Below are 11,510 nucleotides of genomic sequence, written 5' to 3'. Positions count from 1 at the left end.
TCTCTTGTCTAGCTTCGGGCACCTTGCCTGCTGTCTTTGGTGGATAGACACACCACCCCGATCTCCATCTTCTTATTCACAGCTGTTCTGGCAGTATGCATGTCTGTCTCCAAATTTCCCCTTTTTATAAGGACACAATCATATTGGGTTGGAGGCCATACTCCAATATGACCTCACCTTAACTAATTACATCTGCAATGACCTGAATTCCAGATAAGGTCATATTCTGAGGTAAAGGGAATTAGGACTTCACTATATGAATGGCAGGGTTCGGCAGGGGGGCACAATTCAACTCATAACAGGAAGCAAACATCTTCCTGGAACTAACTACAAATGCTCCGATCCTAAAGATATTAAAAATACTTCCCTGGGCAGGGCCAACCTGCCACACCATCCCCACGAAGTGAGAAGTTCCACTTTCCTCCAGGACTTGAGAAACCAGCACATATGATGCAGAATCAACTAGGAAAAAGGAGGAGTATGGTAAGGGAATTTTTATAATGAGAATTCTCTTTTCCCCCTAACACTTGACTTCAACTTTAAAGTCACTCTTTCAGATGCATGTACCATCCAATTACAAGGTAGAAATGCAGCAGGGCAGGGGAAAATGGTCTTTTGGTACCTGCCACTAACCAGTGTGTGAACCTCTTCCCTTGGAATAGCATTTGAATAAAAGCTGAGCTCATTTTTGGAGAGCAAGTTTGAATTGGGGAAGATGGATGTGAAGATTTCTCTGAACAAAGGTCTAAGAAGTAAGGCAAAGAGAGCAGATATTCTGCATCAAACCGCCTGGGAAAGACAGAGTAATCTATTGATTTCATTATTAGAGATTTCCCACATCCTTCCACCACTCAGCGTGGGCTGGGCCAAATGGAGAAAACCCCAATATCTGAATCCTACAAGAAGTTCCTATGGTGAGGGATGGGAAGAGCAACATTTCTCTGGGTACTTCTTTTTTTAGACAGCACCCTAATTAATCGGAGAGAGAACAGTGAGGACATTCTTGAGAATGCCAATTCATATGCAATGCAGAATGCAATTTGGTTGAATGTCCATCATACAGGTCAAGATAAAGAGACTCGGGTTCCAGCCTTTACCATAAAGCCCTCTTCTTCCCTTTACTTGCTGCCGACTGGACTCCCCTGATGTATCAGGCATAGTGAAAACAATGAGTGAGAAAGTCAGATGCACCCAGCAGCTCATTTCAGGGAACCAGCCCTTTTCCTCTTGGGTAAGTTTTGATCAGTAATGTGAAAATAGAAAACTGAATTTTCCTAAGGACTTCAGCTCCACAAACATCCACCTGGTCCTCAATGTGGGGCCAGACAGTGTGTTCAGGGTGAGAAGGCTGGAGAGCAAGACAGGGGGATGGGATCTATGGTGAGTTGGATGGGACCCCTGCCTTGGAGACACAGAAATAGGGCAGGGAAGACAGACCTGTCAGTGACTGAGACCTGTCAGCTCAGCAGACACCAAGCAAAGAAGGGACTCACTCTGAGGGCCGAGAGAGAATAGGAAAAGGCTCAAGGGAATGAGCTGCACCCTTTAGGCTGGGCCCTGAAGAAAGAGATGCTTTCTTTGGTAAAGAACTGATGATGAAGTACAGGCGAGGTTCAGGGTAGTGTGAGCAAAGGTCCTGGACATGAAAACACCACACTGGCGAGAAAGGCATGTAGCAAATGCAGTCCTCCTCAGTGATATGGCTCGTGGCTCCCAGCACTTCCATCCTCTACTAGGGACCCAAGCATGCAGTTCAGAAGGCGGCCAGGAAGCAGCTGGGCTCCAAGAGCCATCAGACTGACTCCGGTGAGCCAATCATTAGAAATTAAAAAATTGGCATGGGGCAGGGGTGGTAACAAAGAGCATGTCATCTAATGGGGACAGCCCCTACTCAGCTTGCCATGCTGTAAAATTAGAGCAGCCCAATTCAGGGATTTTTCAGAGAAGCCAGGAAAGCACGGAGTGTATTATATACACTCGCACATATATACATGTATGGATATATACATATGTGCACACATTCATACCATTATATATTTCTATATTTTTAAAAATATTTTTTCTTAATTTTAAATATCCTTACTACGTTGTGCAGGACAAATAAAATGCATCTGTATCTGTGAGCCAAATTCAGACCCCCTGGCCACCTCGGTGCAAGTCGAAAGGACACGGAAGTTCCGAGAAGATGAGTGACTTGCATGAGGCCACATGGTAGGTGCGGAGGCAGGGGCTCGGATCCCAGCCGTTGGGGCCCAACACTGAGCTTGTGGCAGGGCAGGCCTAGGAGGGAAATCACTCCGAGGATGCAGTTGGAAGTGGTGGAGAGAAGTGGAACGGGAGCCCGAGGGCACAACAGAGGGAAGAGCTGGTCATCCCAGCACAGGAGTTACCTTCTATGTGATTAGGAAAGTCTACGCACACACGTGCACTCACAGGTGAGGAGGGGCAAGAATGAAAATACTAAAACTGGAAAAAGAACAAACCTGGAGTCACCACAACTGCGGATATTAAATTCTAAGGGCGGGGGGGGCACCTGGGTGACAGAGTCAGTTGGGCATCTGACTCTTGGTTTCGGCTCAGGTCATGATCTCATGGGTTGTGGGTTTGAGCCCCGTTGCTGGCTCCCCACTCAGCACCGAGTCTGCTGGTCCCTCTTCTTCCACTCCTCCCCTCCCCCCACTCACGCACACTCTCTCTCTCTCTAAAATAAATCAATCTTTTTTAAAAAAAAATTCTAAGGGGATTAGTACTCAATAGTGGTTTCAAATACTAAAATGAAAATTTACTACCAATTTCAGAAAAACACCAACCTGCCCAAAATGAACCTGAAAAGAGAAACCGAATCCTGAATTCTCCACCCGCTGCCTTCCCTTCCAGCCACAGTTTCTTTCCATCAATAACCAGAACAGCCTCCCCCAGGAGCTAGGTTCTGCGGTGGGACCAGACTGGCTGTTTCCGCAGTCGGTGTCTCCCTGCAGGAGCTAGATATTGAGGATGATGTCTGGAAGCTTCTATTTTGTAGTTGTTTGCCACCATGAAAATCCAGTTTTTGAAAGGGAGTTTTTGCCAGCAGGAAAAGCAGAGTCCAAAGATGATCATCGTCATCCGAACCAGTCCGTAGCTCATGCTGCTCTTGACCTCGTCGATGAGAATATGTGGCTTGTCGAACAACATGCACTTGAAAACTGCGGACAAGTTCAATGAGGGGTTTGTTTCTGCATTTGTTCCTGTAGGTCATGTGAGATTTATTACGCTTCATGACAGAAGGCGAGAACACGGAATAAAGAATTTCTTTACTGATGTCTATGATTTATACATAAAGTTTGCAATGAATCCATTTTATGAACCCAATTCTCCTATGGGATCAAGCACATGTAACAGAAAAGTTCAGTTTCTTGGGAAGAAACACCTTTTAGGTTGAATGCAGAAAAAAATTGGAATAAATGGGATCAAGCACATGTAACAGAAAAGTTCAGTTTCTTGGGAAGAAACACCTTTTAGGTTGAATGCAGAAAAAAATTGGAATAAACAATGTCACTACAATGGAGAATTCTCAGGAATGAGTACATTGTAAGTAGCTTGATTAAATAGCCTGGAAAAGTGAAAGAAGGAAGGAAGGGAGGGAGGGAGGGAGGGAGGGAGGGGGGAATGGTATAAAGCCATTAAAGCTGAAGGCACAGCAGGACATACCATATTGAGTGTGAGTGTGCCAAGGAAAGCTTCGTCCCTGTCCAGACTTTACCATAATTACACACACCCTTCGTGATTTCAGTGGAAATGAAGCTTGGAGGGGTTCTTGGGGAAGACTCACAAAAGCCACAGATCAAATCTCTTTGACTCAGACTAGTAAACATCGGGTGGTAAGGAGCCTGATTCATGGGAAATAAAAGGGGAAATGAATTAATCCTTGGTATTTGTGAAAAGTGAGGACTAAAAATCTGCAAAATCTCCCAGGGCAACAGTCTGACTTCCCTCTACAGGTCTCTTCCTCTTTTATGGAGTGATCCTCCCCCCAAAGCTGATCTGTATGAAATGCGAAGGCAACACTTCATTCAGAGCAGCTCTGGGGGTTGGGGGGAAGGGAAGAGGTCAGATGGGTGGAAGGAAGGAAGCGTTGGACCCAGATGACAGACAAAAGCAGGGGCGGCAGCCCGGCGCTCCCGTGGTGCCTCCCCACTGAGGCCAGGCACACAGTGTCAAGCTGTCCCCCAAGATCTCAAGGGGGGGTTCCTTCTTCCCGTTTTTGTAAAGACTTTTTTCTACTAGACACCTATTTTTAAAGCTTCCCCCCTCCCCCACCATACACTCCATGCTGAAGGCAAAAAGTTCATTCCAGCCACTCTCCAAATACCTTCGTGGTGCACCTGCCTGAGTGGCAGCCTCGGGTACCAGGTGCCCAAGCTTAGCAATACCAAGGCCTAAGAAAGGAATGTGCGTTGGATGGGGTGGTGGAGGAGGGCAAAGCCCCGACTAGCCAGTGGAGGACAGGAACATCCACAGCCAGGGACCCGGTTCCGCCTGGCGCTTCTGGAATCGACAGCGGACTTCAGCCACCTGGAGCCATGCGAGGCTCGATTTCACTAACCATGTATTTCTCCCTTTCCTTTCTGCCTGATGGCTTGTGTGTGTGTGAGAAAGACACCTCATGAAAGTCCTGTCAGAAACAACAGAGTCCCATACATTTTGTAGCTGAGAAGCACTACAGTTCAGGGTTCCAGCTCTGGGGTCAAACGAATTTGAGTTCTTACCCTGGTTTTATCACTTCCTACCCTCATGAACTTGGGTGCATCAATGGTCCTCCCACGCCTCTGTTTTCTCACCTGTAAAATGGGACAACCTAATAAAATCTGTGTCTGGAAAGAGAAAATGGAGAGTCAGCGAGGCCTGCTCTTTTTTCATAATAAGCCTTATTGAAATACCTGAAATTTTAAACCATGTCCATTTATAATTTTGGTTAAAAGGTAAAAATGAATTTAAAATATTAAAATACTTCAGGAAATAAAAAGAGAAAGAAAAAAAAAAACCCTGAAGGCTGGGATAAGACATTTCTTTCTAGCCAAGAAAAAAATATACACAGATACATATAAATGAAATGGGTATTTGTACCCCTCAAACATGTATTTCTCAATTATGTTATGAGGAACGTGAGAGTAGGAGATAAAATAGAGTGTTAATATTCACATTTCATTTTCAGCCTGGGGAGCTCATTGGGCATGAGCCAGCCTGGGTCTGCTATTTACTGTGTGCTGGTTAGTCATTTCTCTTTTACATCTCTGCTTTTTATTGCATGTATATTTATTTTCTTTATGAAAATCATAACTACTACACACAGCAAAATATCCATTTTAGTTCTCCCTCAGGTCTCTTAATTCTTTTTTTCTGAATATTAAAAAATACCTTTATCAGAAAAAGTTGATTAGATTTGCTTATTGGATTAAAAAATCCATTTTCCAAGTGTAGACTGAATTATAGTATGAAAAGAGTTACTTGTAAAAAATAGAAATATCAAATCTAGTTTTGGGTAAAATAACTTCTACTGCAATTTACCGTGAAGAGAGGTTTAAAATATGGAATAACATCACACTAACCGAAAATTTCTCTGGGAAAATATTCTCCTGTTCCAAGAGAATTTTGACAAACAGCATTTCAGAGGTAAGTTTGAATCACATTGTAGGTCAAAAACAGTTAAACATCTGCAATTTTGTATGACTGAATCTAATGAAGGAGGACTCAGAAAAGTGTCATTATTTTTCTTCTTAGTTACAATAAAAATTCTACTCAGATCATACACTTAAAATGGGTGAATTTTATGGCATGTAAATTATGTCTCAGTGTTATGGACTGAATGTTGGTGTTTGCCCAAAATTCACCGGTTGAACCCCTGCCCCCTGAATGTGGGCTTTGGGAGCTAATAAGGGTTAGATGAGCCCATGGGGGCAGCGTGTTCATGAATGGGATGAGTACCCTAAGGAGAGGGAAGAGAGACCTTGCTTCCCTCTGCTCTCTGCCCCAGGAGGGCTTGAGAGGGTGGGCATCCGCGAGAGAGCCTTCCCCGGAACTCTGACCCTGCCAGCACCCTCATCTCAGGCTTCCAGCCTCCAGAACTGTGAGAAATAAATGTCTGTTGTTTATAAGCCGCCCAGTCTATGGTACTTTGTGATAGAATCCCAAATCAACTGAGATATTCAATAAAGCTGTTAAAAAAAAAAAATCAACTTGAGTCATTCATTTATTATTATTTTCAAAACCCTAATCCGTAATTTATTGGTGGGAGATCTCACCGAGGTTCCACGAAGCTAACTGACTTGTCTGACTCATTCAGAGACAGGGAGAAAACCAGGCCACAATGAAAAGCCCAGACCTTGTCCTTCTTGGCTCAATCCCCTCATTCATAAGACTTGGAAATAAAAGGGCCCAGCCTATTGCTAGTGTTTGCAGTGCTCCAAGACGGGAGGATGATTAAACCAAGGCCACGGAAGTTTGTAGAAAAAGAACCAGAAACTAAAGTCCACGGTCTCAATTGCTTCTTCCTCCATAGTAAGTTAACCATTACCTGGAAGCCAAACAAGGATCTTTGATGCCTCCCTCCCCGACTCTGACACACCTGCATTTCCCCAGCCCACCTCCCAGCCCACGGCGCTCCATGTTATCAGAGGACAGAAAGCCTCACTGTGGAAGTCCAACTCAACCCAAACAGTCCATGCTGGGGGACTAAAAAAAAAAAAAAAAAGAAAGAAAAAGACAACAAAATTTGGGTAGCAACATTCAGAAAGCCTTTTCCGTGTTTAGCAGCCACAATGCAAGTCTCGAATGCATTCCTGGTAGCAGAGAGGGCCACTAAGCCTACAGGAAAGCCTGGGGGAGGTGCTTCTCAGACTTGAATGTGCACCTGACTCACCCGTGGACCTGAATAAAATGCAGTCTTACCAGTCTTAGGTCTCGAGTAAGCTCTGAGATTCTGCATTTCTAACAAGCTCTCAGGAAACGCTGATGCTGCTAGGACCGGGACCACCTTCAAGTAGCAAAGGTCTAGAGCGGCTCCGTTCCGTAGAAATGTCAGCTGCTGCAAAAATGCGAGCCACATACGTGACTTTAAATTTTCTGGTAGCTACATTACAAAAGTGAAAAGAAGTAGATAAAATTAATTTTAACAATATATTTTTATTTAACCCAATAATTCAATAAAATGCCGTTTCAATATGTAACTAAGAGGAGAATTTATTTATGAGATGTTCGACATTCTTTTGTTTGTACTCAGCATTCAAAGTCTGGTACGTATTTTGGACTCCCGGCACATCTCAATTCCAACTGGGCAGGTTTCAAGGGCTCGGAAGCCCCGTGTGACCAGTGGCTACCGGGTAGGACGACACAGCTCCAGGGCCCCCCTCAAGTGGCTCTGGATTGCCTAGACAGGCACACCACAAGCAGCCAACACTGAGGGAGATTATTCTCATTCTACTCTATTCTTTTCTAGTGGGAAATCCACTAAGGAGTCTTGCCGACTGAGAAATGGAGACAAGAAATGTCTAGTCTTTTGAGGTCTACTTATCAAAAACAGGAAGGGGCACGATTGCAAGAGACGAAGAAGGGCATTTGCAATAAGGAGCCTTCCCACAGGGAGTGTAGCCAGCACAGTGGGAAGCTGGGGGAGGCCGATTCTGATGGGTGAGAGGCAGGGCAAATGAGAGGCCCCAGGGTTCCTCGGCTGCTTGCTCTGTCCCTGACCCCTCACCATCCATCCTGGACCCTGTGGCCAAACTCACCAACCCTGTGGCTTGCATTTAGTATCATTTAGTATCAAAAATGAAGTCAAAGAGGGAAAGGAAAAAAATATTTAAAGGATAAAGTAAAGATTAAAAAAGATAAAAACGGAAGGTGAAGTGGGGCGCCTGGGTGGCTCAGTTGGTTGAGCGGCCAACTCTTGGTTTTGGCTCAGGTCATGATCTCAGGGCTGTGAGATCGAGCCCCGTGTCAGGCTCTGTGCTCAGTGGGGCGTCTGCTTGAGATTCTCTCTCTCTCTCTCTCTCTCCCTCTGTCCCTACCCACCCCCGCTTCTAGAATAAATGAGTAAATCTTTAAATGGAAAGTGCGGTTAGCAGGACATAAAAGAATTCCAAGAAAAAGAAAAACTCTTCTAAACCCTTAACCCCTACTGGATTTCTCACTCTTAGCTCCCAGGCTATGCACAGAAAGATAAATTTTGGAACTGGGTTGTCCTGCCTTCGCCTGGAGACAGGAGGAGCCCTGAAGCCACAGTGTTTAGCCCCATAACCCAGCACGGGAGGCTCACTCTTGACTCTTCTACAGATTCTGCTTGTGGAAGTCACAGAACTGGAGGACCGTTGACTCCCAACTCCCTTCAAAGCAGGAATTACTTCAGAAACCAGGACAGCCAGCCTCTCCTTGAAACTTCCACAAAGGGTTTACTAGCTCAAGAAGACAGCCTTTTCCATTTTTAAGAAGTCTTACAAAGTCGTTTCTATCAAGCTGAAGTTTACCTTCATTTAAAGTTCATCCACTAAAAAAAAAATAATAATAATTAATTTAAAAAAATAAAAAATAAATAAATTTAATCCACTAATCCAAGTCCTAGTTCCAAAACTACACAAACCGCTTGCCATCCTTATTCTTTAAATAATTGGAGACAGCTGCTCTGGCTTGCTTGTCCTAGATCTCTTGCTGTTCAAATCTGCCAACACCTTTACATCAATTCGGGACCGATATGTATAGGGTAATTGTCCAGAAAGAGGATTAGTTAAATAAACAGCAGTACATCCACACAATGAATTATTATGCAGCCATTTAAAAACGATAATGGAGATGTAGATTTATTGACACTGGAAGACTTTTACCATATGTTAATTAAAAGGCAGGCTAGAAAACCATATGTATAGTAGAATCCTATTTTTTTAATCTGTAAGTATAGTTTTACAGAGAGAAAAGTCTAGAAGAATACACACTAAAATGTCACAGAGGTTATTTAAGAAGGAAGGCATGACACTTTGCTTAACCACATTTTCTAATTCTTCTATGCGAGCACGTGGCACTTTATAATACCGTTAAATAATGTTTTGTATAGATAAATATAAATTATAACCAGTTTTCATAGCAGATAGGGAGCAATGACAAATCATTCATTTGTTCCCTCAATGAATGAATACTCACTATATGTCAGACACTGTTTTAGGTGCAGTTGTAGGTACAAGACGGACCAAAATCCCCGCTCTCTGGAACTTACATTCCAATGAAGGAGACAGATGTTAAGAAATAAATTACTACAATACATAGTATATTAGTAGTGACAAGTGGTAAGGAGAAAAAATCTAGGCAGGGAAAAAGTAGCAAGTGTTGAGGGAGATTGAAATTTTAGATAAGATTGGGAAAGTCTCACAAGAAGGTGCCATTTGAGTAAAGACCAAAAGTAGGTACAGGGATGAGCTATATCTAGGTATCTGTGGATAAAGGGTTCCAAGTCAAAAAGAGATTTATTACAAAGACCCTAAGATGGGAGCATGGCCCACATTCAAGAAGTACCAGAGAACCCAGCACGGCCAGGGTGGAGGGGGCTGAGGGAGGGTACAAGGTCAAGGTGTTGGCCAGACCAGTAGGGCCTCGCATTAGCCTAAGACGGGCAGCCACACAGGTTTCTGAGCAGAGGACTTACAGGATCCCGCTCAGGGTCTAAATAGAAATCACTCTGGTTGCTATGTTGAGAACAGACTGAAGTGGGACAAGGGCAAAAGCATGGGCAAGAGTTGGCGGTCGCTTGGACCAGTGTGGTAACCGGTGGAGATGGCGAATCAAAGGGACCACTCAAAGTGGCCAGAGTATATTGTGAGAGCAGGGCCCTCAGGATTTGCCCATGAACTAGACATAGGGGATAAGAGAAAGAGGGGAGTAAGGATGATACCAAGGCTTTAGGTGGGAGGAATCGGACAGTGAGGAAGACTGTGGGAGGGTCCGATGGGGCAGACAACAGAAGCTCAGTTTTGAACACTGAATTTGAAAACCTCTTGGACAATCAAATGCAGGTGTCAAAAACACAGGTATATATGTCTGGAAATCAGAAGAAAGGTACTGGATAGAGATGTTAAAAAATCCAACCGAATAATTCTTAAAGATCTTACTGGCTTTATTCAATGACTCATGAATTGGGCAGCATCCAATCTAGCAGGTAGAAAGGAGCTCCAAGGAGCTGTACAAAATGAAAGATTTTATAGGCAGAAGGAGGCAGGAACAAGGGAGTTATACTAGGCAAAACAGTGAATTGGTTATTGGAAGGTTACTTTCCTTATAGGGAAGAGAAGGGACCTAGCAGGCAGATGACCTAACTCATACTGATCAGGCAACTCCTAATTAAGATCCCATTTCTGAGAGAGCCAAAACTGTAATTAAATTAAATCTCACTTTGGTGATATGGGCTTAGCATAAGCAACTCCATTCAGGGCCTGCTGTCTTGTTTTTTTTACCAGATATAAATCAGGAGCTATCCAATAGATGGAACTTAAAGCCAAGACATTGGCTAGGTCACCAGATCGTGAGTGTGGAGAGAAGAGTTGCAAGGTCTGAGCCCTGAGGCACCCCATGTTACAGGAGCAGGAAGAAGAGGAGGATCCAGAGAGAGACAGAAGCACCAAGTGAGGAAAAAAGCCCAAGAGAATCTAGTGTCCTAAATGTAAGTAGAGATAAATGTAAGAAGAGTTTTAAGACGGAGGGTGTGGTCAGCTGTGCCTAGTGCTATGCTAGGCTAAGTAAAGTAAGGAGCAGGGGCTGATTTAACAACACAGAGGTGTCAACGACCTTGAAAGGACAGTTCTGTGGCCCATGGGGGCAGGAGTCAGTGGTGACGGTCTCACAGGAGTAGCTTCGAGAGAGAATGGGAGAAGAGAAACTGGAGACTTCAAGGACATAGTCACGGATAGATTCAAGATCTGCTCCAAGGGATAGAAGAAAAATGGAATAATAACTAGAGATGAGGAAGCAAGAGAGGCTCTTTGTTTTTTTTTTTTTCTTTTAAGATGGGAAACATACAGCATGTTTGTGTATAAGTGGAAATGGTCCAGTAGATGAGGAAACAATAGGGAAGAGAAGGGTAAGTTACTGGAGCAATGTCTCTGGGTAAATGAAAGGGGATGGATCCAAGCCCAAATGGAGGGGGAGGTCCTTGCTGAGAGCACAGACACATCATCTACAGTACCAAGAAAAAAGGGGAAGTAAATGGGAACAGAGACATCTACCAGTGAGGAGAAGTGTCCCAGGAGCAGGTAGGACTTGTCTTTGATTGCTTTACTTTTCTTAGTGAAACAGGAAGCAAGGATATCTGCTCAAGGTGACAATGAAGTATGAGGTGGGGTTCAAGGACAGAGGAGAAAGTATGAACTTGGACCCTTAGGAAAAGGAGAAGAGTAAAGGGAATACTTGTTTGCTAGGCAACATTAAGGGTACGTTTGAATTTAGTGATCACAAATCATGTTTGAGACCTACTATTTATGATTGCATTTTTAAGAATG

The 11,510-nt window shown here is 43.9% G+C and overlaps 1 pseudogene; it reads left to right on the top strand.

Moving 5' to 3' along the window:
• Positions 1–2,997: 2,997 nt before the first annotated feature.
• On the top strand, positions 2,998–3,421 carry LOC112807632 (trafficking protein particle complex subunit 2-like; annotated as a pseudogene).
• The last annotated feature ends 8,089 nt before the right edge of the window (positions 3,422–11,510 follow it).

The sequence above is a fragment of the Callorhinus ursinus genome, unplaced genomic scaffold, assembly GCF_003265705.2.
Source record: "Callorhinus ursinus isolate GAN/ISIS: 27379988/994484 unplaced genomic scaffold, GSC_fseal_2.0 scaffold2, whole genome shotgun sequence".
NCBI classification, from domain to species: domain Eukaryota; kingdom Metazoa; phylum Chordata; class Mammalia; order Carnivora; family Otariidae; genus Callorhinus; species Callorhinus ursinus.
Note: the sequence above shows the minus strand (reverse complement) of the source record. Positions and strands in the feature narration are given on the sequence as shown.